The sequence below is a fragment of the Tamandua tetradactyla genome, chromosome 3, assembly GCF_023851605.1.
Source record: "Tamandua tetradactyla isolate mTamTet1 chromosome 3, mTamTet1.pri, whole genome shotgun sequence".
NCBI lineage: Eukaryota > Metazoa > Chordata > Mammalia > Pilosa > Myrmecophagidae > Tamandua > Tamandua tetradactyla.
The window spans coordinates 215,960,610-215,983,410 of NC_135329.1; the positions used below are offsets into that span (position 1 = coordinate 215,960,610).

Here is a 22,801-nt window from a genome sequence, read left to right on the forward strand (position 1 = left end):
CTGTCCACTGCACCCTGGGGACCAGACCCAAGACAGCCACAGGAAGCTGCCCGCCGGTCAGAGCCACCCACCACCCGTGAGGCCCTGGCCGTGGGGCGTCCACTCCAGCCCGGCGGTGTCCACGTGAGGGCTGGGTGACCCCTGAGCCCATCTGGGCAGGGTGACCTGAGTTTCCTTCAGGGACTCTTTCCCTCCAGTCTCTGTTTCCTTCTAATTCCTCTGGCACCCAGCGAGGGTTTCGAGTCTGGGGCTCCGTTTGCTGTCTGTTGCTCGCTCCACGGGCGTTTGTTTTACTGCGTGGAGTGGGGGGTGGCGAGAATTCCCTGTCCCTTGCTCAGGGCATGCAGCACCCAAGCAAGACAGGTTGATTTTGCGCCTTGGGGAAGGGGAGGCGGTTTCCAGGAGTGGGATGCCCCGAGAAGGCTGGGTTTGGCCCATTGCTCAGCCGTACGAGGCCCGACAGCTCCCTCTGCTTTCCCTGCTCACCCCAGGCCCCTGGGCGACCTCAGTGGCCTCTGACCTGACCCACCCGTGAAATGCCATCAACCCTTCCCCCACTGCTCCCTTCCCATGGAATCCGACCCCTTTTCCTGGCAAGGCATGGAGACTGCTCACGGGGCTACCCCTTTCCTGGGAGAAGAGGGCGCCGTGCTGTAACCCAGTCCTCACCGCAGGTTGCCCAGATGTCAGCCGTACCCACGCCTGGAGGGTGAGCACGTCCTCAGAGTCCCCAGTGAGTGTGGAAGTCTCAGACCCCAGGCCATGGAACAGCTGTCCAGGTGTCCACACTTCCCAGCCTGAGATGAGGGCCCTCACTCAGACCACAGGTGCCACAGCGGGAGGGGCCTGGTGAGCTTGGCCTCATGTACCCTCCCCTTGCAAAGGAGCCTTCGGGCCTAGAGAACGTTCCAGAAGGAATCCTACAGCCGTGCTTGGTGCAGACTGGCTGTCCTGCCTCTGCTGTCCAGAGGTGGCGGGTGTAAGCGCCACAGGTTACACAGAGGAGCGACTAATGCACAGGGTCAAAGGGTGTGGCTGTCCCAGGTGTCCCAGCAGACCAGGGAGGGGCGTGAGGGGTCAGCAGCCCCTTTGCTCCTGCGGGGGGCCGGACCTAAGTCACAGGTGAGGCGGATGAAAGTGTCAGCTTTACTCCTGGTAGAGCAAAGCGGAGATGTGGGGGGCCAGCTCCTTTCCCGAGGAAGCCACGTGGCGTGGCACGGCTGTGGTGACCCCACGGAGCCCTCAGCCCGGCCCCGCCGAGCTGCACCCAGGCCCCGGAGCTGGGCAGGTTGGTGACCTGCACGCAGCGGGAGTGGACAGTGCCAGTGGGTTCCTTGGCGGCTCGCTCCTCGGTGCAGTTGGGGCACTAGCCGAGCAGGGCGCTCCCCTTCAGCACTCCTGGGGGGCCTTCACGTCCCTCACGTTGGCCCCTGGCACCCCAGGAGATGTCCTGGCCTGCACACCTTGTCTAACCTGGTGCCTCGGGGCCCTGGGCGCCCGTGAGCAGCGGAGCAGGTGGGAACCCCCTCGGGCCTCGTGAGAGGGACGCCAGGCCTTTAGCACGGACGCCCTGAGAGCCTGTGAGCCCCAGCATGGGGAAGGGGACGGGAGCATTACTGGACGCTTTAGGGTTGCATCCTAAGGGGAGCCGAAGTGTTGTTTTTACTTTTTAAAGGCATATTTGTAACCATATCTTGAAATCACCTTGTGAGTGACTTGCACATGAAAACATAAAACACGCAGCGAGCTTTATGCTAGGAGTGGACAGGGCCCTCCAAGCTCCTCCTCTGGGCCCTGAGCCCCCAGTGGCCCCTGAACCCCATAAATATCCAAGGACAGATCTGTCTGTTCCTAATGAGGTTTTCTCGCTCAGCGGTGAAGACGTCCGTAACTCAGGCTGGACTGGATTGGGGGGAAGCTGGTTTGTTTCCACAGCCTTTTGGCTCATTAAAATGTTTCATTTATGGTTGTCTAGTTGCGAGGATGCGGTCTGAGGGACGGTGCCGACATCTCCCCAGCGGAGGCACCCGGATCGCTGCCGCTTTAGAGATGAGCGCGTCCGTGAGAGCTAAGCCCGGTCCTGGCACGACCCTGCCTCGTGGGGCTGAGAATGCCTCCATCTGCGTCCCCTCTGCAGCCCGCCGTCTCCGTGCCTGTCCATGCAGCCGACAGAGGCTTCTGGATGATTCCCAAGGGCTGAGCAGGGGCATCGGGGTGGAGGGGTCACAGCCGTGTGGCCCTGGAAAGGTCACGTGTTTTCAGCACGTCTCTGTGCTCAGTGCAGAGTCCCAGAGCCAGAGAAGTCCCCACCGAAAGAGGTTTCAGTCGGCCCTCTGCAGCCACAGCTTGTTGTGGAGAAGGTCAGCCGGTCAGCCGCCAGCGAGGACAGGGGTAAAGGGCAGGGAGGCAGCTGTCGAGGCCTGGAGACCTGACACGGGGAAATGTATGAGCAGCGTCCAAGGACACCCCTGGTCCCTCCCGACAGCCCCCGGCAGAGATGCAGAGAGCGAGAGGCACCGTACACCTTGGGTCTTTCTTCTGAGGGCCGCAAAGGAGCCTCGGCCGTCCAGGAGCAGCCCTTACGAGGCTCCACCATGAGCAGCTTCCGGAAGCCTCAGGTGCCTGCTGGGACCTTCGAGGCATGGCCCCACCGGGCACTGCCAAGGCTCAGGTGGTTCATCGTGAGGGGGAGGAGAGGACGCAGAGGGTGGCACTGCCAGTCCATGATAACCCACCTCCCCGGGCACCCACCCGCCTGACGCGTAGTCGGCTCCACAGAGCACCAACAGCGCTGGCGAGTGGCCCCGCCACCACCAGGTGGGACAGGCAGGTGTTGTTACATCTGACATTAGCGTTCCATCCTCATTGTTGATTTTAGCGAACATTAAAAAAAGGTGACTCTTCTTGCTGATTTATCCATCTCTCTCCCCAGTCCTTTTCTACTTGGTAAGGTTTGAAGTTCCAGCCATAATTCCACTGCCTGGTGAACGAACTTCCCAAGTCCGGCCCCAGCTTTCCACAGAGATGGGTGCGCGGAGACTATCAAAGGGAGCCTCTCTAGCCAGCGTCTGTTTAACTGCTTTGGCACTGGGGGCAAAGACTCAGGGGTCCACCCACGTGGGAACCCCCCCCCCACTCCTCGGGACCCCTGCTTTTGGCTGGGGACTGGGGCTGTCTCAGCTTCAGGGGAGGCGGCAGCAGCACATCGGGCTGCAGGGCAGATGCTCCGTGGCCCCCACCTCCTCTCCTCTAGGCCCGCGGTTCCCAGACGGCCTGCCAGTCGGCGGAGCCCCGCGGGTGGCCGAGTCCCAGGTGGGGCAGGGCCCTGCACTTCTTGGCTGCCAGGACCCCTGCCATGTCGGGAGCTTTGCTCCTGGCGCATTCAGACTGAAGCAGCACTGATACCCCTCACTGCCCCTTCGCGCCACAAGAGAACAGATACGGGCATACTTTGCTTTGGGAAACGGGTATTTCCTTGAGAAAACTGTTGAGTGAGTGAATTTAAAGTTCATTTTAGAGGAACTCAATTTCTAAAGATACTTTTCGCTCAAGTGTTAAAAGTCACAAAACTTTCCTGTGGTGTCTCCCCGGCTTCCTCAATTTACTAAATGGTGAGTGGATCTCCATGTCACAGATTCCTTTGAGAGTCATATTAGGATGACTTTCCATTTTCTCTAAGTGTGTTCAGAGCCCTGCCGCCATTCCAGGTCTGGCCGAAGCTCTCTTCCCCTCCTCTGGCTTCCCTTCCCTTTCTTTGCTTGCAGGGTGGTGTATTGTTTTAAGTGGGTTCAGCGTGAGTTCCTTCAGACTGCACGGAGCAGCTGCCTCCCATCTGTTTATTGACAAAGTTTGATTAAAGAGGACCTGGAAGAAAAGGTGGATTTCTGGTTCTAGAATTTAAAGTAGATTGCAGAATTTCCTTATAAACACTGATGACAATGACACTTTCCATCTTCCCAGGGTCTTGGTAGAAGAAATGACCCTGGGGTTGGGACCCACAGCTGGTCAGAGAGGTCGTAGCAGACGTCAGGAGACTTGTGCTGTCTCCCCGCTCATAGGGTCTGCAGGTCATCGCTGCAAGCTCCTGCTCCTCACCTGCGGGTCTGCGCTCGGTTCCTTCCAGTTAAAAGTAGCTTGCATGGGTGAAAAAATAAAGACAAAGTAATAAATAATGAGAGGCGATAAAGGGTAAACACTTGGGTAGATGGAAATACTAGTGGTCAATGAGAGGGAGGGCTAAGGGGTCTGGGATATATGAGCTTTTACTTCTTTCTTTTTATTTCTTTTTCTGGAGTGATGCACTTGTTCTAAAAATGATGAATACGCAACCATGTGATGATGTTGTGAGCCACTGATTGTACACCATGTATGGAATGTGTGTGAAGATCTCTCAAAAAAAAGTTGTAACAATCACGGAAGACCATTGGACAGGCAGAGTGAAAAAGAGTTACGGCTTGTGTAGCTGTAAAAATTACTGAAATTTTGGTTCATTCTAATGGAAAACAAAAAAAAAATGGCTGCTTCTGGTTCCACAGGGAGGAAGCACGAATCCCAGAGGCACTGCAGCCCCTGCCCGCTGGGTGAGAACCAGGCCCCCTGCCCACCTGTGCGTCCTGGGGTCCGGGACGGGCCCCCTGCCCACCTGTGCGTTCTGGGGTCCGGGACGGGCCCCCTGCCCACCTGTGTGTCCTGGGGTCCGAGATGGGCCCCCTGCCCACCTGTGCGTCCTGGGGTCCGAGATGGGCCCCCTGCCCACCTGTGCGTCCTGGGGTCTGGGACGGGCTCTGTGCCCACCTGTGTCTGAGAGGTGTCTGCTGTAGCCTGGTGGCCCGGTTGACCTGCATTCCGAGTCCCCATGATGTCAGCGCAGGTGACAGGGAGCAGCCTGCCCCCCTCCTGACTGGTGGCCTCTCTGGGTCAGGCCTGCCCAGCCTGGCGGCCCTCCTGGGCTACTGCTTAGCACTAAGGGGCACCTGCCACCTGCTGCCAGCGTCTCCCACACGCAAGGCAGGTGGGGCCGGCCCCGATTCACAGGTGAGCAAAGTGTTTCCAAGGAAGATGGAGCAGCGGGAGGGGCCGCCCGTCACTCAGATGCAGCTGGGCTGGCAGGATGGGGGAGGTGGCCCGGGGGTGCCTCTGGGCAGGGAGCCGCAGAAGAGGAGCGTTGTGGGCGGGCACCTGTGGACATTATGTTGACCCCTCCCCAGGCCAGGGGAGGTGTGACCCGTATGGACACTCAGCAGCTCGGAGCCCACCGGGCAGGGCCGCCCACACTGAGTGACCCCCTCCCTCGCAGCAACCACTTGGCCTCGACGTGCCCCGGGGGAGCACGGCCACCCCAGACCCCTGTCCCTCCCGCCCCCGGCCAGGGGCCCCCCACCCAGCAGAGGCCCGTGGCACCTGTGAGGGTGGCCTTGCCCCCCAGCGCTGTCCTCCAGTGTCCACAGCAGGGAGAAGACACGGACGCAGCCTCAGGCAGCCCCTCCTCGGCACCCACCTGCATGTGGCTCCCTGCGGGGCTCCCGGGGGTGGGGACACCAGAGCCCCACCAGGCCGAGTCCTAGCCTCAGAAAGACACACTGTTGGGAGCACTCAGGGACCCTGCTCCTGTTCAAAAAAGAATAACAGCAGACGAGTTACGCGAGCACGCTGAAGTGGTAAAAATGGGGGTTCACTTCAAGAACATTGACATTTAAAAAAAATTGAGCAGTAACAAAAATAGGTCTGTCCCTTTATTTGACTCTTGAGGCCGAGAGCCGCCTGCGGACACGCGGGCCCCTCCAGACCACGGCGCTCATTCCTTCTCACCGCCCTCTGCCCCGTCCCGCCGCCTTTGGAATCAGCACCGAGACCACCCTGTCCCCTGCCAGCCCTAGGATGGGGCTCTGCCGCCATGTGCCCAGAGGGGGTGACCGCACGCCCCCCCACGCTTTGCCCCGGCTTCCCCCAGTCCCGGCCCTGGGCCGGCCCCACCTGCAGCCCAACAGCTCTGCTCCCAGAGCGCAAACGGCACGGTTGGGGTGCCGGGACCGTGTGCCTGTGTGGGCGAGGCTGCTTTCTGGGGGAATTTCTAGCATTTTTCCAGAAGAAACAGCCACTTGGGTGCTTTCTAGCTCGGCGAGGTGACCCGGCTGCCTTCTGGCAGATTCTGACTCTTAGTAAATCACCCTGGGCCAACAGTAAGACCCCCGCTTGCATGCCACCCTCCCGGGACCCCCGTCCCGTGCCCCGGGTGGAAGGCCGCGTCCTGGCGCCTCCAGGGTCTCCTCGGACCCCAGAGCAACCCAGCCAGCGTGCCTGCGGGGCTGCGCCCTGCCCACTGCGCCAGCCTCGATGCCGTCCTGGCTTGTGCGTCTGTCCTGGCTGTCCCCGAGGCAGCCGAGGGCGGGGCCGGGAGGCGGGGGACCCCCTCGGGAGTGACTCCCCATGCATGGAGGAGGCGTCCCAGCCAGGGGGGCTTCACCCGGGAGGCCAGGTGGGGAAAGGCACTTGGGGGTTCCGAGGGAGATGGTCGGAGGCCAGCGACCCCCAGCTGGCGGGGAGACCCTGCACGTCGCCCGGGTGATGGCGGGCTCCAGAAGCCAGGCTGGGCACGGGGGTCTCGGCGTTGGCCCTGAGACAGACCACGGCCACTCCTGTGGACTTCCCTGCAGTCCTGACGGAGCTGCCAAGCACCAACACTGGAAAACCGGGCGTAGCAGGAATGGACTGTGTTTTCATGCCTTTGCCGCTAAGTCCGCCTCTGGAATTCCACACTGGACCACTCTGGAATTCCCTGGGGCCCGGCCACTGGTCCGTCCCTGGTCAGCACATTCTGTTGTCTGAGTTGGTGACGTGGTGGTGTGTGGACAGATGGCCATGGCCACCACCCCTGCCGTGTGCACCCAGGGCCAGGCACCCACAAGGCCAGCCGGTCTTTCCCAGCCTCCCCCTGACCGCCTGCGGCCACCCACTCCCACGCAGCCCCCCGCTCGCCAGGCCTCTCCACCACCACAGGCAATGTGGCTCCTCGTTCCTTCTCAGAGTTGCCCCCGCGGTCAATTGGTTTCTCCTCAGATAGGTTATTTTTATTATGTTTATCACCATCTCGGGCTCCTGCGAGGCGATTTTACCTGGACAAGGGCAGAGTCTTCGGCACGCACCTGTGTGCCAGGTGACTTCGTGACTACAGGTGTTTCCCAGCAGAGCCGTTTGCAGCCGGCTGGGATTCTGCAAGGGGCTGAGTGTGAGCGAGGCTGGTGCCGGGGCCGTGAAAGGGGTGCCCCGCTGCCCAGACCCCAGCGGCCCTCCCCAGAGCTGTGGCGCTCTGAGGGCCTGGGGCCACCTTCCTCACGCGAGTCCCCATAAGCTGCTCATTCTTCCAAAGCAGTCGCAGTCCTGGGCTCCCAGAGGTTCGCGGGACTGGAGACGTTTTCCCGTCGCTTTGTGAGGTTGTTGCTTTCTCCTGAACATACCTTAGTGCATGCTTACAGTTTCAAAGCGGTACACGCTAGCCTGGTCATTTGGGGGAGAAAGTGCCCAAGAAAATAACCATGCATGCAGCAATTGCTGCCAATAGTTTGACATTCTAAATTGTGCCAACTTTTAGAGAAGAGTCTGGGGAACTGAAAGTAGATACGTGGGGATGGCTTGTCGCCACCAGTCTTTGCTTTCCTCTCAGTGCTTTTCTGCCCCTCACCTTCTGAATCCTTCTGGGAACATTCCTCAGAAGTGTCCTTCCCGACACTGCTTCCCTGGAGGGACTGCGTGGTCACAAGGCGCCCGCGTCTGAGGCAGTGAACCCCCAGCCCTTCCACCCTCACTGGGTGACAGTTTGCCTTGCCCCCCAAACCGTGGATTCCTTATGTTTAAAGTGGGAACAAGGACCACCCGCTTTGCAAGATTGCTGAGAGATTCCACAGAATCCGTGTACAGCAGGGGAAAGCCCTGGGTGATCCCCTCCGTGGCCTGTGGCCTGCCTTCCACAGTGCCTGCCCCCCTTTCCGCCTTCCGCAGTGCCTGCCCCCTTTCCACCTTCCGCAGTGCCTTTCCCCCTTTCCGCCTTCCGCAGTGCCTGCCCCCCTTTCCGCCTTCCGCAGTGCCTGCCCCCCTTTCCGCCTTCCGCAGTGCCTGCCCCCCTTTCCGCCTTCCGCAGTGCCTGCCCCCCTTTCCGCCTTCCGCAGTGCCTGCCCCCCTTTCCGCCTTCCGCAGTGCCTGCCCCCCTTTCCGCCTTCCGCAGTGCCTTTCCCCCTTTCCGCCTTCCGCAGTGCCTGCCCCCCTTTCCGCCTTCCGCAGTGCCTGCCCCCCTTTCCGCCTTCCGCAGTGCCTGCCCCCTTTCCGCCTTCCGCAGTGCCTGCCCCCTTTCCGCCTTCCGCAGTGCCTGCCCCCCTTTCCGCCTTCCGCAGTGCCTGCCCCCCTTTCCGCCTTCCAGGATGTGGGGAACCCTGGCTGGGGACCTGGTCTGCAGGCAGGGCCTGCACCCCCTCTGGCATGGGCGCTGCCACCCGCCGCCCTCCCACAACCAGCCCCTCACGGGTTCCGCCCCAACCTGACCCCCGTCAGCCTGTTTTTCTCAGCCTGCCCCCACCCCTCGCCCTCCCTGGTCCCCTAAATACCTGTGTTCCTGGCCCTGCCCTGGAGAGGGGACAGACACCCGAGAATGAGCATCTTCCCTGGAATCTAGAGACCTGGACTCAGATTCGTAGGAGCTGCCCAGCCCCCTGGGGCCTGCTCCCGCCCTCCCCAAGTCCCTGATTTAGGAAGAGTCTCCCCTCCCTCCAAGCGGAGGCTGGCGCTGGGCTGCGCTCGGCTGTGGGGGGCTCCGAGACGTCTCACAGGGAGCTCCTCTCCAGGGTGGCCTGAGCACACGCTGGGGCCGGCACTGGTCTCCTCCTTTCCCCTAAATAGCTCCTTCTCTCATGTCCCCTGTTTAGTTCGGGGGTCACAACCATCATCCAGGCTGGAGGCCTCACCCTGTCACCCCAAATCCAGTCGGCCCCTGTCCTTTATTGGCTCAGCATCTTGCTGGCCCTCCAGCGGCTGCTGTGGCTTCATTCAGTCCTCACCACCTACTCCTGGACCCCCGCGGGAGACCCCACCAAGGGCCACCCCCTTGGGGCTTTCCCCCTCAGCCATCTTTCATACCCCCTCCCCGGCTTGCTTTCTGACCTTGTCGGGGCCCCTTAAGATTCTCACTGCGCCTGTTGTCTGTGGAGTGGCAACAGCCCGGGGGGCCCTGCATATGCGTCCTGCCCCCCCCCCCCACCTGGGTCCTTGTGGAGTCACGGCCTGCAGTGCCTGGAGCGCCCCTCACCTCCCTCCCCTGCGCCCTCCTGTCCCCGCCTGCACCCCGCCTCTGCTGGGGGCCCTTCCCCCCCCACCCTGCCAGACACCTGGAAGACTCAGCCCCAAGTTCCGGATTCTGGGAAGAGCCCCCCTCCCAGTCCCGCAGAAACGTGATTGCTGCCTCCCTTGTCCTTTAATAGTGCGTCGTCTGCATGCGCCGGAAACCACCCTGCTGCATCTCGCCATGCGCCCTGCGCCGCCGAGGGTGCGGCCGCGTCCCTACATGTCTTTATGGGCCAGCGCCCTGCAGCTCCCCTCGAGCCCCTGCCCGGCGGCGGGGAGCGTGTCCTCAGACGCTTGTTTGTTCCACGCTGGGGGTGGCCCGGGGCCGGGTGGGGGGTGAGCCCTCTGCCTCTGGGAGGGGTCTGGGGCCAGCACTTCGGAGGCCTGAGTTGGGGTCCCGGTGCCCACCCGCCCCACAGCTGATCCCTCGCCTGTGAAGCGACACTTTGGCCGGCCTTCCTTCCGGCAGGGCACTGCAGGCTGCCCTGACCCACCCTCATGGTGACTTCGTCCCCGTTCCCCGGAGGAAATGGCTCCTGTGTTCAGAGTCCTCACAGCCCTCTGCCGTCTCCTGGATCGGCCCTGGTCAAGAGCAGGCCCTGCAGGGTGCTGGTAGCGGGCGGCAGGGGACAAGGGGCCGCCATGCCCCTGGCCCTGCTGTTCTCAGGCCGACTCCTCCTTGCCTGGCAGGCCGTTCTGGACACAGTGCCGCCGAGTCCTGCGGTGACCCCCCCCCAGCAAGCTCCCCCAGCGAGCCCCCACACCCGAGCCCCCCACCCGAGTCCCCTCAGTGACTGGTCAAGCCACGGGAACCACCCTGACCTTCATCCCAAACCGAATTCCTCTTCTCACACTTGGAAGAAGAGCCAGGGGTCAGGCCATGAGTCATGGGGCTGGACACAGGGCCAGGGGCCTGGGAGGTGCTGCCACAGCCCAACTTTTCTGCGCTGCCCACCGCCCGCCCGCAGCCCCAGGTGTCCTGAGCCGGAGGACATGGGGGAACCAGATGGCGTCCAGCCAGCCGCACACGTGGAGCTCTCCCTGGGGACGCAGCGGCCAGCGCTCCCATCCAGCCCGAGCTGGTGGGACCCTGGTCGACCTGAGCCACCGCTGAGCCGCTGGGCCCAGAAACCGGTCAGGTTCCTTAAGGAGCCTTTCGGAGCAGGCGTCCTTGCCGGCCGAGACCCCACCTTCCGGGGCTTTCTCTCTGCAGGGCCAGAAAGAGCCCGACTGGCTGGAGGTCCAAAGGGGGGGTCCTCAGGAGTCAGACCACTTCTGCTTTTACACTCGCTTGAGAGAGAAAAGCGAGTTGTCTTTCGTTGCTTCCCGCCCCTTGTGCGTGGAAACGTCTGGAGAGAGCAACGGGGGCGCCTCCTGCTCCAGCCAGGCGGTCATGGCCGCACCCAGCCTGTCTGTTCAACCTCAGTTCTAGAAATCAGTTCTCAGATTGTCCGGGGGCGTCTTGTCGTTCTGCCCGGCCCCCGCACCCCGTCCGTCCTGTCATGGATCGGCACTCACGTCCGGGGAGCAGAGGGCTTACTGGGAGGGGAGAGGGCCTGAGCCCCAGGGCCCCCCGTCCTGCAGCAGTGCCCCCCATTCGACCCCTCACCCCACCTGGCACCCACAAGGCTCTTCTCCAGGGTCCCTGACAGCCCAGGGGACCTGTGTCTGGGGCCTTAAGGCCAGGCCCAGCTCCCACTCCCCCACACGAACCCCCCGAGCTGCGGGAAGGAGAGCGTGTGTTCTCCACGTCCAAATGAAGACACCTCATTTCCTCCCATGCTGTGGACCAGGCATGTGTCAGAGAGACAGTGCCGGGGGCCCTGAGTGCGGGGGCCCTGAGTGCAGGCAGCCTTGAGTGCGGGGACTCTGAGTGCAGGCGGCCCTGAGTGCGGGGACCCTGAGTGCAGGCGGCCCTGAGTGCAGGGGCCCTGAGTGCAGGCGGCCCTGAGTGCGGGGGCCCTGAGTGTGGGGGGCCCTGAGTGCAGGGGCCCTGAGTGCAGGCGGCCCTGAGTGCGGGCGGCCCTGAGTGCAGGCGGCCCTGAGTGCGGGGATCCTGAGTGCAGGGACCCTGAGTGCAGGCGGCCCTGAGTGTGGGGACCCTGAGTGCGGGGACCCTGAGTGCAGGCGGCCCTGAGTGCAGGCGGCCCTGAGTGCAGGCGGCCCTGAGTGCGGGGACCCTGAGTGCGGGGACCCTGAGTGCAGGCGGCCCTGAGTGCAGGCGGCCCTGAGTGCGGGGGGCCCTGAGTGCAGGCGGCCCTGAGTGCAGGCGGCCCTGAGTGCGGGGGGCCCTGAGTGCGGGGGGCCCTGAGTGCGGGGGCCCTGAGTGCAGGCGGCCCTGAGTGCGGGGGCCCTGAGTGCAGGCGGCCCTGAGTGCGGGCGGCCCTGAGTGCGGGGGGCCCTGAGTGCGGGCGGCCCTGAGTGCGGGGGCCCTGAGTGCAGGCGGCCCTGAGTGCGGGGGGCCCTGAGTGCGGGGGGCCCTGAGTGCGGGGGCCCTGAGTGCGGGGGGCCCTGAGTGCGGGGGCCCTGAGTGCGGGGGGCCCTGAGTGCAGGCGACCCTGAGTGCGGGGGGCCCTGAGTGCGGGGGCCCTGAGTGCGGGGTCCCTGAGTGCAGGCGGCCCTGAGTGCGGGGGGCCCTGAGTGCGGGGGCCCTGAGTGCGGGGGCATCCAGGTACCCGGATCCTGTCCCACGTGGCCTGGGCAGCCCTGTGCCCTCAGGCCCGTCCACAGCTCAGGTGTCCATGCCCAGGCCGTACAGGCTGCAGCCGGCCTCCTGCCCCCTCCCGCTGCTCCCTGCTCCACGGCACCCTGGAAGAGCCGGGGGTCTTGGCACAGAGCAGGTGCCGTGGCCTGCGGGTGTCGCGGTCTCCAGGACTCCTGGGACAACGGACTAGGGCCGTCCCCACCGAGTCCCAGCAGAGTCCCTGCACACCGCGTGTCACTGCCACACTTGGGAGGTACAGCAGGCAGGGCCTTATCACCTCCAGCCTGAGCAACTCCCACGGGCGCCCGCAGCAGGTTGCCCAGCCCCCTTCCTCTCACCCGGGCTGCAGGGGACCCTGGATGCTGGTGGGGAGCGGGCGCCCATTCCCTCCGTGCCTGCGGGGCTGCCCGGGTCCTGCCTTCTGGCCTGGGGGCCCAGTGGGAGAAGTGGGCAGAGGCCCTGCAGCCTGGGGCTGTGCCTCTGCTCCCGCCCCTTCCTGCGGATCTCCCTGCCTAGGCTTGCGCCGTCCACCTGCGCCTTCTGGGCGGCTCCCTCCTGCCGGCCTCTCGGTGACATGGTCCTTCCTGGACTGCTTGACCAAAGGCGACCTCCCCATATGGCTCGAAGCTCATTTCCCAGAAAGCTCCGTTGAGGTCCTCAGCCCGGCTTGCGGCTGGCCTCCAAGGGTGCTGCTGGTTAGGGGCCGCGACCAAGTCAGGGCCTTACCCAGGGGGACTGCAGATCTGCTGAGCCGAAGACATGGGCCATAGGAGGAGATGGGCAGGCCGGGAGAGGAATGGGGACAGAGTCAGGGCTGGACAAACGGCCACCGCCAGAAGTGCTGCAGACGTCACAGGAGCTCGGCCTGCAGAGGCCTTGGTTTGGGGGTTCTGGCCACCAGAACAGACAATAAGCGCATGCGGTTTACACCGGCCACCCGTGGAGCCCCATCACAGCGACCCTGGGGGCTGGGGCACCCCTAAACGGAGTCAGCGGCGGAGCTGCCTTGGGGTCCCTCTGCCCCCCAGTGCCCGGCTCGGACCCCGCACACAGCTCCCTCGAGTCCCTGCCATCTTCGTTCAGCCCCAGCCTGGGCAGGGGGCCCGACATGGGGACCCCCACATGCCCCAAAAGGTATTGGGGGGCTTCCTTACAGACTGATAGTCACCGCTGGTTTGGGCTGGCGTTTTTGTGAGGGTCACTCATTCATTCAGCAAGCACTCACTGAGCACCTGCTGTCTGTGGGGTGCTGGGAACGCACTGCTCCGTCTGGGAGCCCACGGACTCGGGGTGACGAATAGCATTACACAGGGCAGGAACCGGGCACAGCCACAGCTGTTGGGGGACTCCCGAGGGGTCAGTCCCCCCACGCCTCGTTTCTTCAGATGAGGAAACCGAGCCCGGAGAGGCTGAGCCACTCGCCAATCCATGTGCTAAGCGCCTTCAGTATCTGCTGAGCCATTGTTGGTTTTTCCTTCTTTTACCTTTGAAGTGATACGTTAATTTAATACATTTCCTACCACCTGGCCAGGTGGGCTGGGCTTCCAGGCGCCACTTCTCCACCTCGCGGATGGGCCCCTCGGGATTTGTACTGTTATGGTTGTGGATGGCACCGTCTAACCTTTTGTTTGTTTTGTTTTTTTCTGTTTGGACAGGATCAGGCTGGTGGTGGCATTTTAATATGAAGTGGGAGGTGTTTGTTCCATCACCTCCAAATTCCAGAATAGTCTGAGTCAAATCAGAAACATCTATTCATAGAAGGGCATTTTAATCCTCTTATAAAACAGTCTTCTTTGTTGCTCTTTGGGGGTAGACACAGATCTTTCATAACCTGTCCATTTATTCTGTAGTTATTGACAGTTAACATTTCCTACTTTTTCCTGAGTGCATTTGGTCAGTTGGGTTTCGTGTGGTAACTGACAAAACAAAGCGACTGCCATGCTTCAAGCCCCGCCACCATCTGACTCCTAAGTTTGAGCAGAAAGAAGTGAGGCCTTCGGAGACCGGTAGGTGTGTCCACGCCAGACCCCGAGTGCTGCCTTCATTTCAGGTTCAGCCTTTGAGGATTTTCCTTGCAATTCATATTTTTTCCCCTTCGCTTTCTGATTGATTGATTAAGTGATCAGTTGATTGATTGATTGCAGTGGGAGGAGTGCAGAGATAGTAGCTGTGATTCTTTTTCATTTGAATAGTGAAATTTTCCAGTACTGTTTCCCCAGAAAAGACAGCTGAGTGGTGTGTTTTTGGAGCCTTCTGTACCCAAACATGTTCCTTTCGGGGCAGCGCAGCGCGTGCATTATTTGCATATAGACCTCACAGGCTGCCACCCTTATTCCTTCAAAATGCTGAAAAGTCCTGGGACCGTTGTCATTTTGCAGGTAATGTCAGAATGTGAAAAACCCGCGCTGACCTGCTTCTTTCTTGTTCCTCTTTACACCCGGACGCCCGTGGGAGGTTTTCTCTACGTTCAGAATCCGGACATTTCCGTGTGCTGTGACCTGGTTACCCATCTTTTGTTTTCCTTCCCAGAACTCGGTGTTCCCTTTCAGTCTGAGCTCATGGGTCTGTCTTGAGCGTGGGGCCATCCCCTCTGTTACTTCCCTCGGGGCTGCTGCTTCCCCACCACTCCACTTTCTTTGTCTTTTCGTGCCAAATGTTGGGAGACTTCTGTGATTTATTAAATTTTTTCACCAGTGTCCATTTTGCTATTCCTTCTTCCATTATTGCTTCAAATATATTTTTGTTATTTCCAAGAGCACTTTTTGTTTGTTTTCTGACTGTCCCTTTTCTTCCGGATCAGACTCTGCTTACTTTAGCCCTGCAGAGTCCTCGGCAGAGCCGGAAGGTCTCTTTCTGGGGTTTGGGAAGTCCGCCCCTTGGGCGCCGAGGGCCGTGCCTCCGTCAGCACAGAGCCTCCCCGCTGTCCTCGCGTGCTCACCGTGTCACTTTCGTTGGTTATCTGCCCACATCTACAGGGGACGTTTTACCTGTGACATCAGGTTGGTTCCGTTCCTCGAGCCAGCGCTGGCTGATTGGGGTGTGCATCTGGGGAGTGCATGGAAAGGGTCAGGAGGTTGTGTCCAGGCTCGGCGGGGGGCGTGGGGCCGACCGGTGTGGGTGGGCTTTCCTTCCTGTGCGCACGATCCGTCAGGGCAGCTCATGGCTGTAGGATTTCTCTGCAACTGCACCCATCACCATTCATCTCTGCCCAGGACCGCCCGCAAACCCCAGCATAACCACCGTTAGGAACCCGGCAGTTTGGGGGCATGTCTGGTCACAGGTGGTGGGCGGGAGAGGAGAAGCAGCGGGGTGGGGAGAACCAGAGCAGAAGGCAGGTGGGAGCCCCTTTCCAGTGGGCTGGGCACCACAGGGGTCACGTGGAGGCAATTCCCTTTCCACGCCGGGAGCCAGTTCAAACCTGGGGTGGGTGAAGGGCAAGCCCCTGGGTTTCTGTGCTCAATTCCTGGCCTTTGTCCTTCCAGTCTCCGAGAGCTGCCTGCAGGGGCATCCACAGCTTCTTCCTATCCCTCCACCCTTATTTCCTCCTTTTTTCAGGATTGGGCAGTCCGTTATCTGGGGTATTTTGTCCCCTTTCCTTTCTGGTTGCAGAGTTTTATGTGCTCTCCTATTTCAAGAGTTGTCACTGTCTTCCCTTATGTTCTACGTATTTACAGACATATTTATTCTCCACTGCTAGATGTCTCTGATTCGTCTCAAAGATGGATGAGTAAGTAGATGGAAGGACAGATGGGTGGATGGAAGGACAGATGGGTGGATGGTCGGACGGATGGATGGATGAATGGATGGATGAATGGACAAGTGGATGGACGGGTGCATGGTCTTATAATAAAGCTGGTCTGTCTTCTGGAGAGTGTCCTTTGATGTTTCACTCGCTGTGGTAGGCCCTGGGGATGGAGGTCAGTGAGATCCTTTGCCTGCCCGTTAGCACCAACGGTCTGGTGTAGGGGAGAGTCGTGGAAACGGGCTGAGTCCAGCCTTGCACTGCTGCACCCCCAGCTCTGCTGCCCCGCAGCCAGCTGCAGAGGGGAGGGAACAGTACCAGCACTCCCCACCATGGCTGCAGGTGGCTGTCACATGCAGGCGGCAGTCCTGAGCCACATGTTTCACATTTGCTGCAGAGAAGGCAGAGACCTGCTGGGGTCAGGGTGACATCAGGGTGGCAGGGGCCGGGTGGCTCCTGGTCAGAAAGACTCATGGACCTGCTGCCTGGCTCCTGCCTGAGCCCCGGGCCCCACGGGCTCGAGATGCAAACCTGGACCCCACTGCCGGCTGGGGGTGGCCCGTCGTGGGCTTTTCATGGGCGATACTCCATTTCCCCTTGAAGGGTTGGTCCAGCTCATATATCAGAAACTGTCGCAGTGATTTCCTCCCGCTGAGGAAGGCTTCCATTTAGCTCTCTCTGGCTACCCTCCCCCTGTTAATTATCTAATTACAACCATATTCTCCGAGAGGGAACACAGGCTTTGACTTTCTGCCCAGGACAACTTAAAAAGGCTTAGACATTTGGAGTGCTCTGAACTTGAAAAAACAAGAAAAGAAATGTGTGTGTGTGTGTGTGTGTTTCCATACACACACATTTTAGGAAAATGTGCCCTCGCCTTTTCAGATCTTTGTCTTGGTGCAGCAGAGTTCTCTAGAGCTCCCAGAGGAAACGGGCTGAGGGTTCAAGTGTGAATCAGGGTCCTGGGGGTTTGAGCACTGCGCGCACACCTCCTTCCGTCCACTGCTGAGCGCATCAGAGCCACACGCTCACATTCACGTACACTCCCGCATGCACACACATTCTCACACTTAACACTCACATCTTCACATACTCAACTCATGCACACCCGTGCAGCCTTGTACACATACACACGCACACTCATTGCACACTCGTGCACACACACACACCCCACCCTGAGGACACCACTGTTTCAAAGTCCCCCCGAAGTCCTGACCTTCACCCCTCACCCACCTCCTGGTGCTGCCCCCACCCCCTCTTCCCCGGTTTCACAGCCACGTGGTGCATCTTGGGACCCGGATGAAGCCGCCGCTGCCTCCCACTCCTCCTTCCGCAGGGGCCTGCAGTTCCCATGGTAACAGACTCTGCAGCGCCCAGGCGGGGGCCAGGCACGAGGGCTGTCCGCTCTCCAGAGGCCCCTCTCTGGGCTCCGAGAGTCACCAGTTCCAACAGGACCCAGCACCCACATCCTGGCCCTGCGGTGGCCACTGACCTCTCCAGGCGCCCGTGCAGCCGCACCCCCCTAGGCTGCAGTGGGGCCTCGGCTTCAGGCCCACCCCCTGCCCTCTACTCATGGACTCCAGCGCCCACCAGGAGGGGCTTTCCACCATGCCCAGGCGCCTTGGGCCGGACGCAGGCCTGGGGTTTTGTCCTCTGTCCCTCTGTCCCCCTTGCCATGGCGTCCCCAAACAGCCTCGTGCCTGGAATCTGGCCTAGGACCCCTGCCCCCGCCCCCGCCATTCTGCCATCACAGGAGCAGCCCAGGGGCTGGGGGTCTCCTCAGGACCCCTCCCTGGGACCCCTCCAGCACCTGATCCTGCTGCCCGCCCGCCCTCCCCTGCCATATTCCAGTGTTTCTCCTTCTGGGCAGCAAGCCTGCCCCAGTGACAGCGTGGAGAGGGAAGGAGGGCACACCTTGGGGAGGGCGGGCAGTGGGAGCAGGTGCCGAGTGGCCCTGGGGACCTTTGCTCCCCCAAATCCTCAGTAAGTTGGCAAACTCGTCCTCCCCAGGATTTGAAATGCCAATTAAATGCAGACGAGGGGCTTGTGTGGGGCCAGCGCGTGTCTTGACTGAGGCCCTAAGAACAGACACGTGATAAACCTTGTACAACTGCACACAGAACTGGGGAACGCTGAATAAGCTCTTGCACTTGCCAGTGCCAGGCTCCTGGTGTGCTGTTGCACTATTGCAGTACAGTTGTGCAAGCTGGTACTGCCAAAGGAAGCTGGGTGCAAGGTTCACGGGGCCCCCGTGCATTTCTGTGGAACGTCTTACAGTTAATTCGTGAGAACGCTTTTGTGACCCCTCCCCCGCCAGCCCTGGGCCCGGCTCGGCCCCCTGCCGGCACCCCCATTTCTTCTTCCACGCTCAGCCCATCCCCCCACCCCTGCCCTGAGACCTGGTGCCTTCCCCCTGCAAGGGCTGCTCTTTGGGGGTTCCGCGAACACAGTGGCAGCCCCGGGGGAGGAAGACTTCCGAGGGCGCGGTGGGGGGTGCTGGGGGCGGGGTGCCGGGGACCCAGTTTCCCCGTAGACTTGCTGTGTCTCCCCTGCCCACCCCCGGTGTCCCCACAGGCGTGGTGTGGGGCCTCACCTTCCCTCTTCCTTTTCTTCCAGACTCACCCGACGAGGAGTTGGGGTGCGCACAAGCCCGGGACTCCGGAAGGCTGCGCCCCTCAGGGCACCTCGACCACCTCGGCTCTGCAGACATGCGCCGGCCCCCCGAGGCGCCCTGGGCCCAGCGGCGGGTGCCGACTCTCACACCGTCGTCCTTGTCGCCGTTCGCAGTTTTCTTTTGTTTTTTGGGGGGAGGATTTTTTCTGGAAGAAAAAAATCTCCAGATTCAGGAAAACACTTTTGAGAACGTGAATCTGGGCATTGTATTTCCTTTTAAGTGCCTTTTTTTAATGTCTATTTTTTTAATAAAACAGAAATGCTTTCGTGTACAGGACTGCTCCGACTGCACCGAGGTGCCCAGACAAAGAACTCTGGGCCCCCCGCACCCCACACCTCTGCGTGACGGACCCTAGTAAGTCTGGAACGCTGACCCCACACCTGTGCGCTTCGTTCCCCTCCTTCGCTCAGCTGACCACGCCTTACAGTTCCCTCTCAGTGTATATGTTGCTTATTTGTCTTATTTATTGAGATCTCTCCGCCCGCTGTCTGCGGCGTGGCTGTCTGTAACCCCCTCGCTCCCCAACAATAAAGACTCAGCACAGCCGGCCCTCTCTGTCCTGACTTTGCGGCACGAGAAGCAGCCTGTGAAGGCTGAGCAGGTGGCAGCGGGGACCCCCTCGAAGGGGACAAAACACTTTGAGACGTTGTACAGTGTGTGGTATCTGGAATTTGTGCAGAACTCAGTGGGCCGGTGAGTGCTCCAGGGGGACAGCCGGGGAGGCTGCAGCCCCCTGACCCGCCTCCACCCCCACCGCCCAGACCCTCCTCCTCTCGGTACCACCGTCCGGTGTCCCTCCCTGCTGTCCGAGAGGGCGTGGCCTGGGCCAGCTGCGGAGGCCCCACCCCGACCTCCGCCCGGCTGCAGTCCCAGTCCCCACGCATGGCAGTCTTGCCGCCTTCCGATGGCCGCAGTTTATTCCGGCCGTGTCTCGTCCCCAATGCTGTGTCAATCAGACTCCACGCCCACCTGTGAGTGCCCTGGGCGAGTGCCCAGTCGCTCAGGTGTGGTTCGGGCAGAGCACCTGTTCAGGTGAGGACAGAGCCCTTGGCCAGGAGTCCTGGAAACAGAAGCTGGCTGGGGTCTGGGGCAGGCAGGCGGGAACTGGGCACCCAGATCCCCGTGAGACACCCCACAATACTCGCTGTTTTCCTCACGGGGAGGGGCTTGCAGCTCTGGGGCTGGAGGTCGCCGGTCACCCCCGAGCTCTGGAGCTGCACGTCGCTGGCCACCCTGAGCTCTGGGGCTGGAGGTCGCCGGTCACCCCCGAGCTCTGGAGCTGCACGTCACTGGCCACCCTGAGCTCTGGGGCTGGAGGTCGCCGGTCACCCCCGAGCTCTGGAGCTGCACGTCGCTGGCCACCCTGAGCTCTGGGGCTGGAGGTCGCCGGTCACCCCCGAGCTCTGGAGCTGCACGTCGCTGGCCACCCTGAGCTCTGGGGCTGGAGGTCGCCGGTCACCCCCGAGCTCTGGGGCTGTCACCTGGGTGTACAAGTGGGCCCAGAGCTGCTGGGTGGAGCCGTTAGAATTTTCTCCCCCAAAACTCATGCTGAAGCCTGATGCCTGGTGCTTCAGAGTGGGCTCTTACTTGGAAACGGGGTCATTGTAGAGGGAATCGTCGGGTCAGAATGAGCCACCCTGGACCAGGGTGGGCCTTACCCCGAGGTGGCCCTGTCCTTGCAGGGGAGAGGGACACTCGGGCACGAGGGCAGTGTCCTGCAGCCCCAAGCCAGGATCCCCGAGGGCTGTCGGGAGAACCAGACGCTGCCGTCTCCCGGCAGGTTTCCAGGGCGGGGTCGGCTGACACCTGGGCTGCTTCTTTCACCTTTTGAGAAGTACGCGCGGTCGGTGGCTCGCTGCGTCGTCACGTTGTGAATTCTTCACCATGATCACCTTTCCAACATTTGCATCCCTCCAGAAAAAGAAAAAAAAAAAATGAATCCCATACCCTTACCCCTCCTTCTCATTGAACCACAGTATTTCAACCCCCAATTTTTACCCTTTATCCCACCCTATTTATTTATTATCCTTTTTTTTTTACTCACCTGTCCATATCCTGTAAAAAAGGAGCATCAGACACCAGGTTTTCGCAATCACACGGCTGCATTGTAAATGCTGTAGATAGGTGTACAGTTGTCTTCAAGACTTAAGACATGCTGGCTTCAGGCTTGGGGCCTCTAGGGCTGGGAGGCGACAGACGTCTGTTGTTCGAAGCCCCCTGGAGTGTGCCACTTTGTTAGGGCAGCCCCAAGAAACTCGGACTGTCCCCCATATCAACGGACATTAAAACTGAGGTCCGAAAGGTTCACCTGGAAGCAGGGACAGGGGCAGGTAATAAGGGACGTCGGCGGACGCGTTTTCCGCAGGGCCTGCGGAGGTGAGCCGAGCACATGGCCGAGGAGGCCACGTGGAGGTGGTCACGTGACAGCCACCGCGCCCTCTCCAGGATGCCTGGGCCGAGGACATGCCCATCCTGGCTTCCGCTTCCGTGAAAGGACTGCCCCGTCGCACCCACTCCTTCTTCCTGCATCCCAGGACCGATGGTCAGTAAGGGAGGGTTCCTTGTGAGGAACACTGCAGCCAGGGCTCTGCGGCCCAGCGAAGGCGGCCCTTCTCCATTCTGCGTGTATCGCGGGAGCTCGCGCAGCGCCGCCTGTTTGCTCTGGGCCCACTGGTTTGGGCACGCCCCGCTGACCTCTCCACCCCAGCCTGTGACCCAGCAGACGCAGAAGTGTGACGTGCTGGGGGGCCTGGAAGGGCCTGGCCTTGGGGTCTCCAGGCTTCGGGTGCGTCTGGAGCCGCCCCTCACCCGCCGTCTCGGGCACGGAGCGCAGCCTCTGTGAGCGCCCTTCTCCGGATGTCCTCAGCTTGTCCTTCCCTCCTGGCGGAGCGCGACCTTGGCCAGCCCAGCCTCTGCCGCGGAGGGCGGTCAGCAGAGGCGAGCCCAGGAGTCGGGGTCTGAGAACGTTCTTGGGTCAAGGTTGAGGCGAGGGCAGCAGGGTTGGGGGATCCTCAGCAGGCAATGAAGCAAATACTGAAAGTGGCCTGGGAGAGAGACCTGAGGCTGTCTGCCGTGCCCGTGCCCTCTACCGTAAGCTTCTTAGGACGCCAGTAAATTGAATTATTTGGGCATCACGTGCTGTTTTTTCTTGGAGGTGAGGCACACCGGGAAAGAGGGTGACGCGGGCAGCTCGAGCAGCTGCTGCACTGGGGCAGCCACAGGTGGCATGTGGGGTCCTTGGGGGTACGAGACTGGCCCACGGAAGGCTGCCTGGGGAGCGTGAGGCACCAGCAAACAGCCGAAGAGCACAGGGCACTGGGAAAGGCATTCTCAGAATACAAAAAACAATTAGGAAAGTGTCCCTTCTGGAGATCCAGCTCCGCCCCCACTTTTGTGGGTCTTCTCCTCTGCCTCAAGTGGCACTAGGCCTGGCTGTGTCAGGCCATGCAGGAAGCACTCTCCTCAGAGCCCGGTCCCAGTAAGCAGCCGACACTCGTCATGGAAGGCCATGGCTGGACCTCATCCCTAAACAGTGCCTCAGTTTCCTCTTTTACAAACTGCGGGGCTGGACTGTGTGCTCCCCGGCCACGCTGGTTTGTCGAGAATACAATGGATGGTGCAGCGTCGAGAGTGTGACCAGAAACGCCAAGAACACTGGGGACCCGTCTTACTCCCCGACACTGCAGATGCTGAGGGAGGGGTCACCGGGTGCCCACCAGTTACAGCCCCCCCGCCTGGGAGTGGGGAAGGAGGTGAGGACAGCCATAGCAGGTTGAGGGCAGGGATGCCCCATGACGGTGGGGGAGATGTGCTTCCTGGCCTCCCTGCTGGCGCCGTTCACAGAATGCAGTTACCCCGGGGCCCCAAGGACAGCAGCCCCTCCTCCTGCCACCTGCCCCCCGGGGCCCCAAGGACAGCAGCCCCTCCTCCTGCCACCTGCCCCTCACTGTGGGCCTGCGGCAGCCGTTCTCCATGGGACCTGGTGGAAAGGAAAGAGGCTCGTGGCTGGCTGCAGAGCCCAGCCCTAGAGAGACGCCCCTTCCACGCACTGCCCCTTGCGTGTCGGCATTCAGCCCACGCGAGCTGTCATCTAACCGCTGCCTCTCCCTCAAAAGCCAGAAGCTCAGCTCAGAACACGACAGTCGTCGACACACGCTTCAGAAGCTTCTGCACGGAAAGGCACCGTGGGGCCGAGAGCCCTCCCCCGCCCCCCCAGCCCGCCTGCCCCGACCTCGGGAAAGGTCACTGTGCTTGGGGCTCCTTCCTGGGGGCCAGTGAAGGGGGTGCCTCGGCAGCCTCCTCTTTGATCTCCTGGTTCCTTCAGGTCCGTTTAAATTTACTGCCGAGGCCTTCA

At 61.3% G+C, this 22,801-nt stretch overlaps 1 protein-coding gene across 1 annotated transcript in view; it reads left to right on the forward strand.

Moving 5' to 3' along the window:
- Positions 1 to 18,986, forward strand: part of TWIST2 (twist family bHLH transcription factor 2) — a 51,571-nt gene extending 32,585 nt beyond the window's left edge. Inside the window, exon 2 of the mRNA XM_077152085.1 lies at positions 18,390 to 18,986. The gene's annotated coding sequence lies outside the window, so the exon portion shown is untranslated. The remainder of the gene's footprint in view (positions 1 to 18,389) is intronic.
- The last annotated feature ends 3,815 nt before the right edge of the window (positions 18,987 to 22,801 follow it).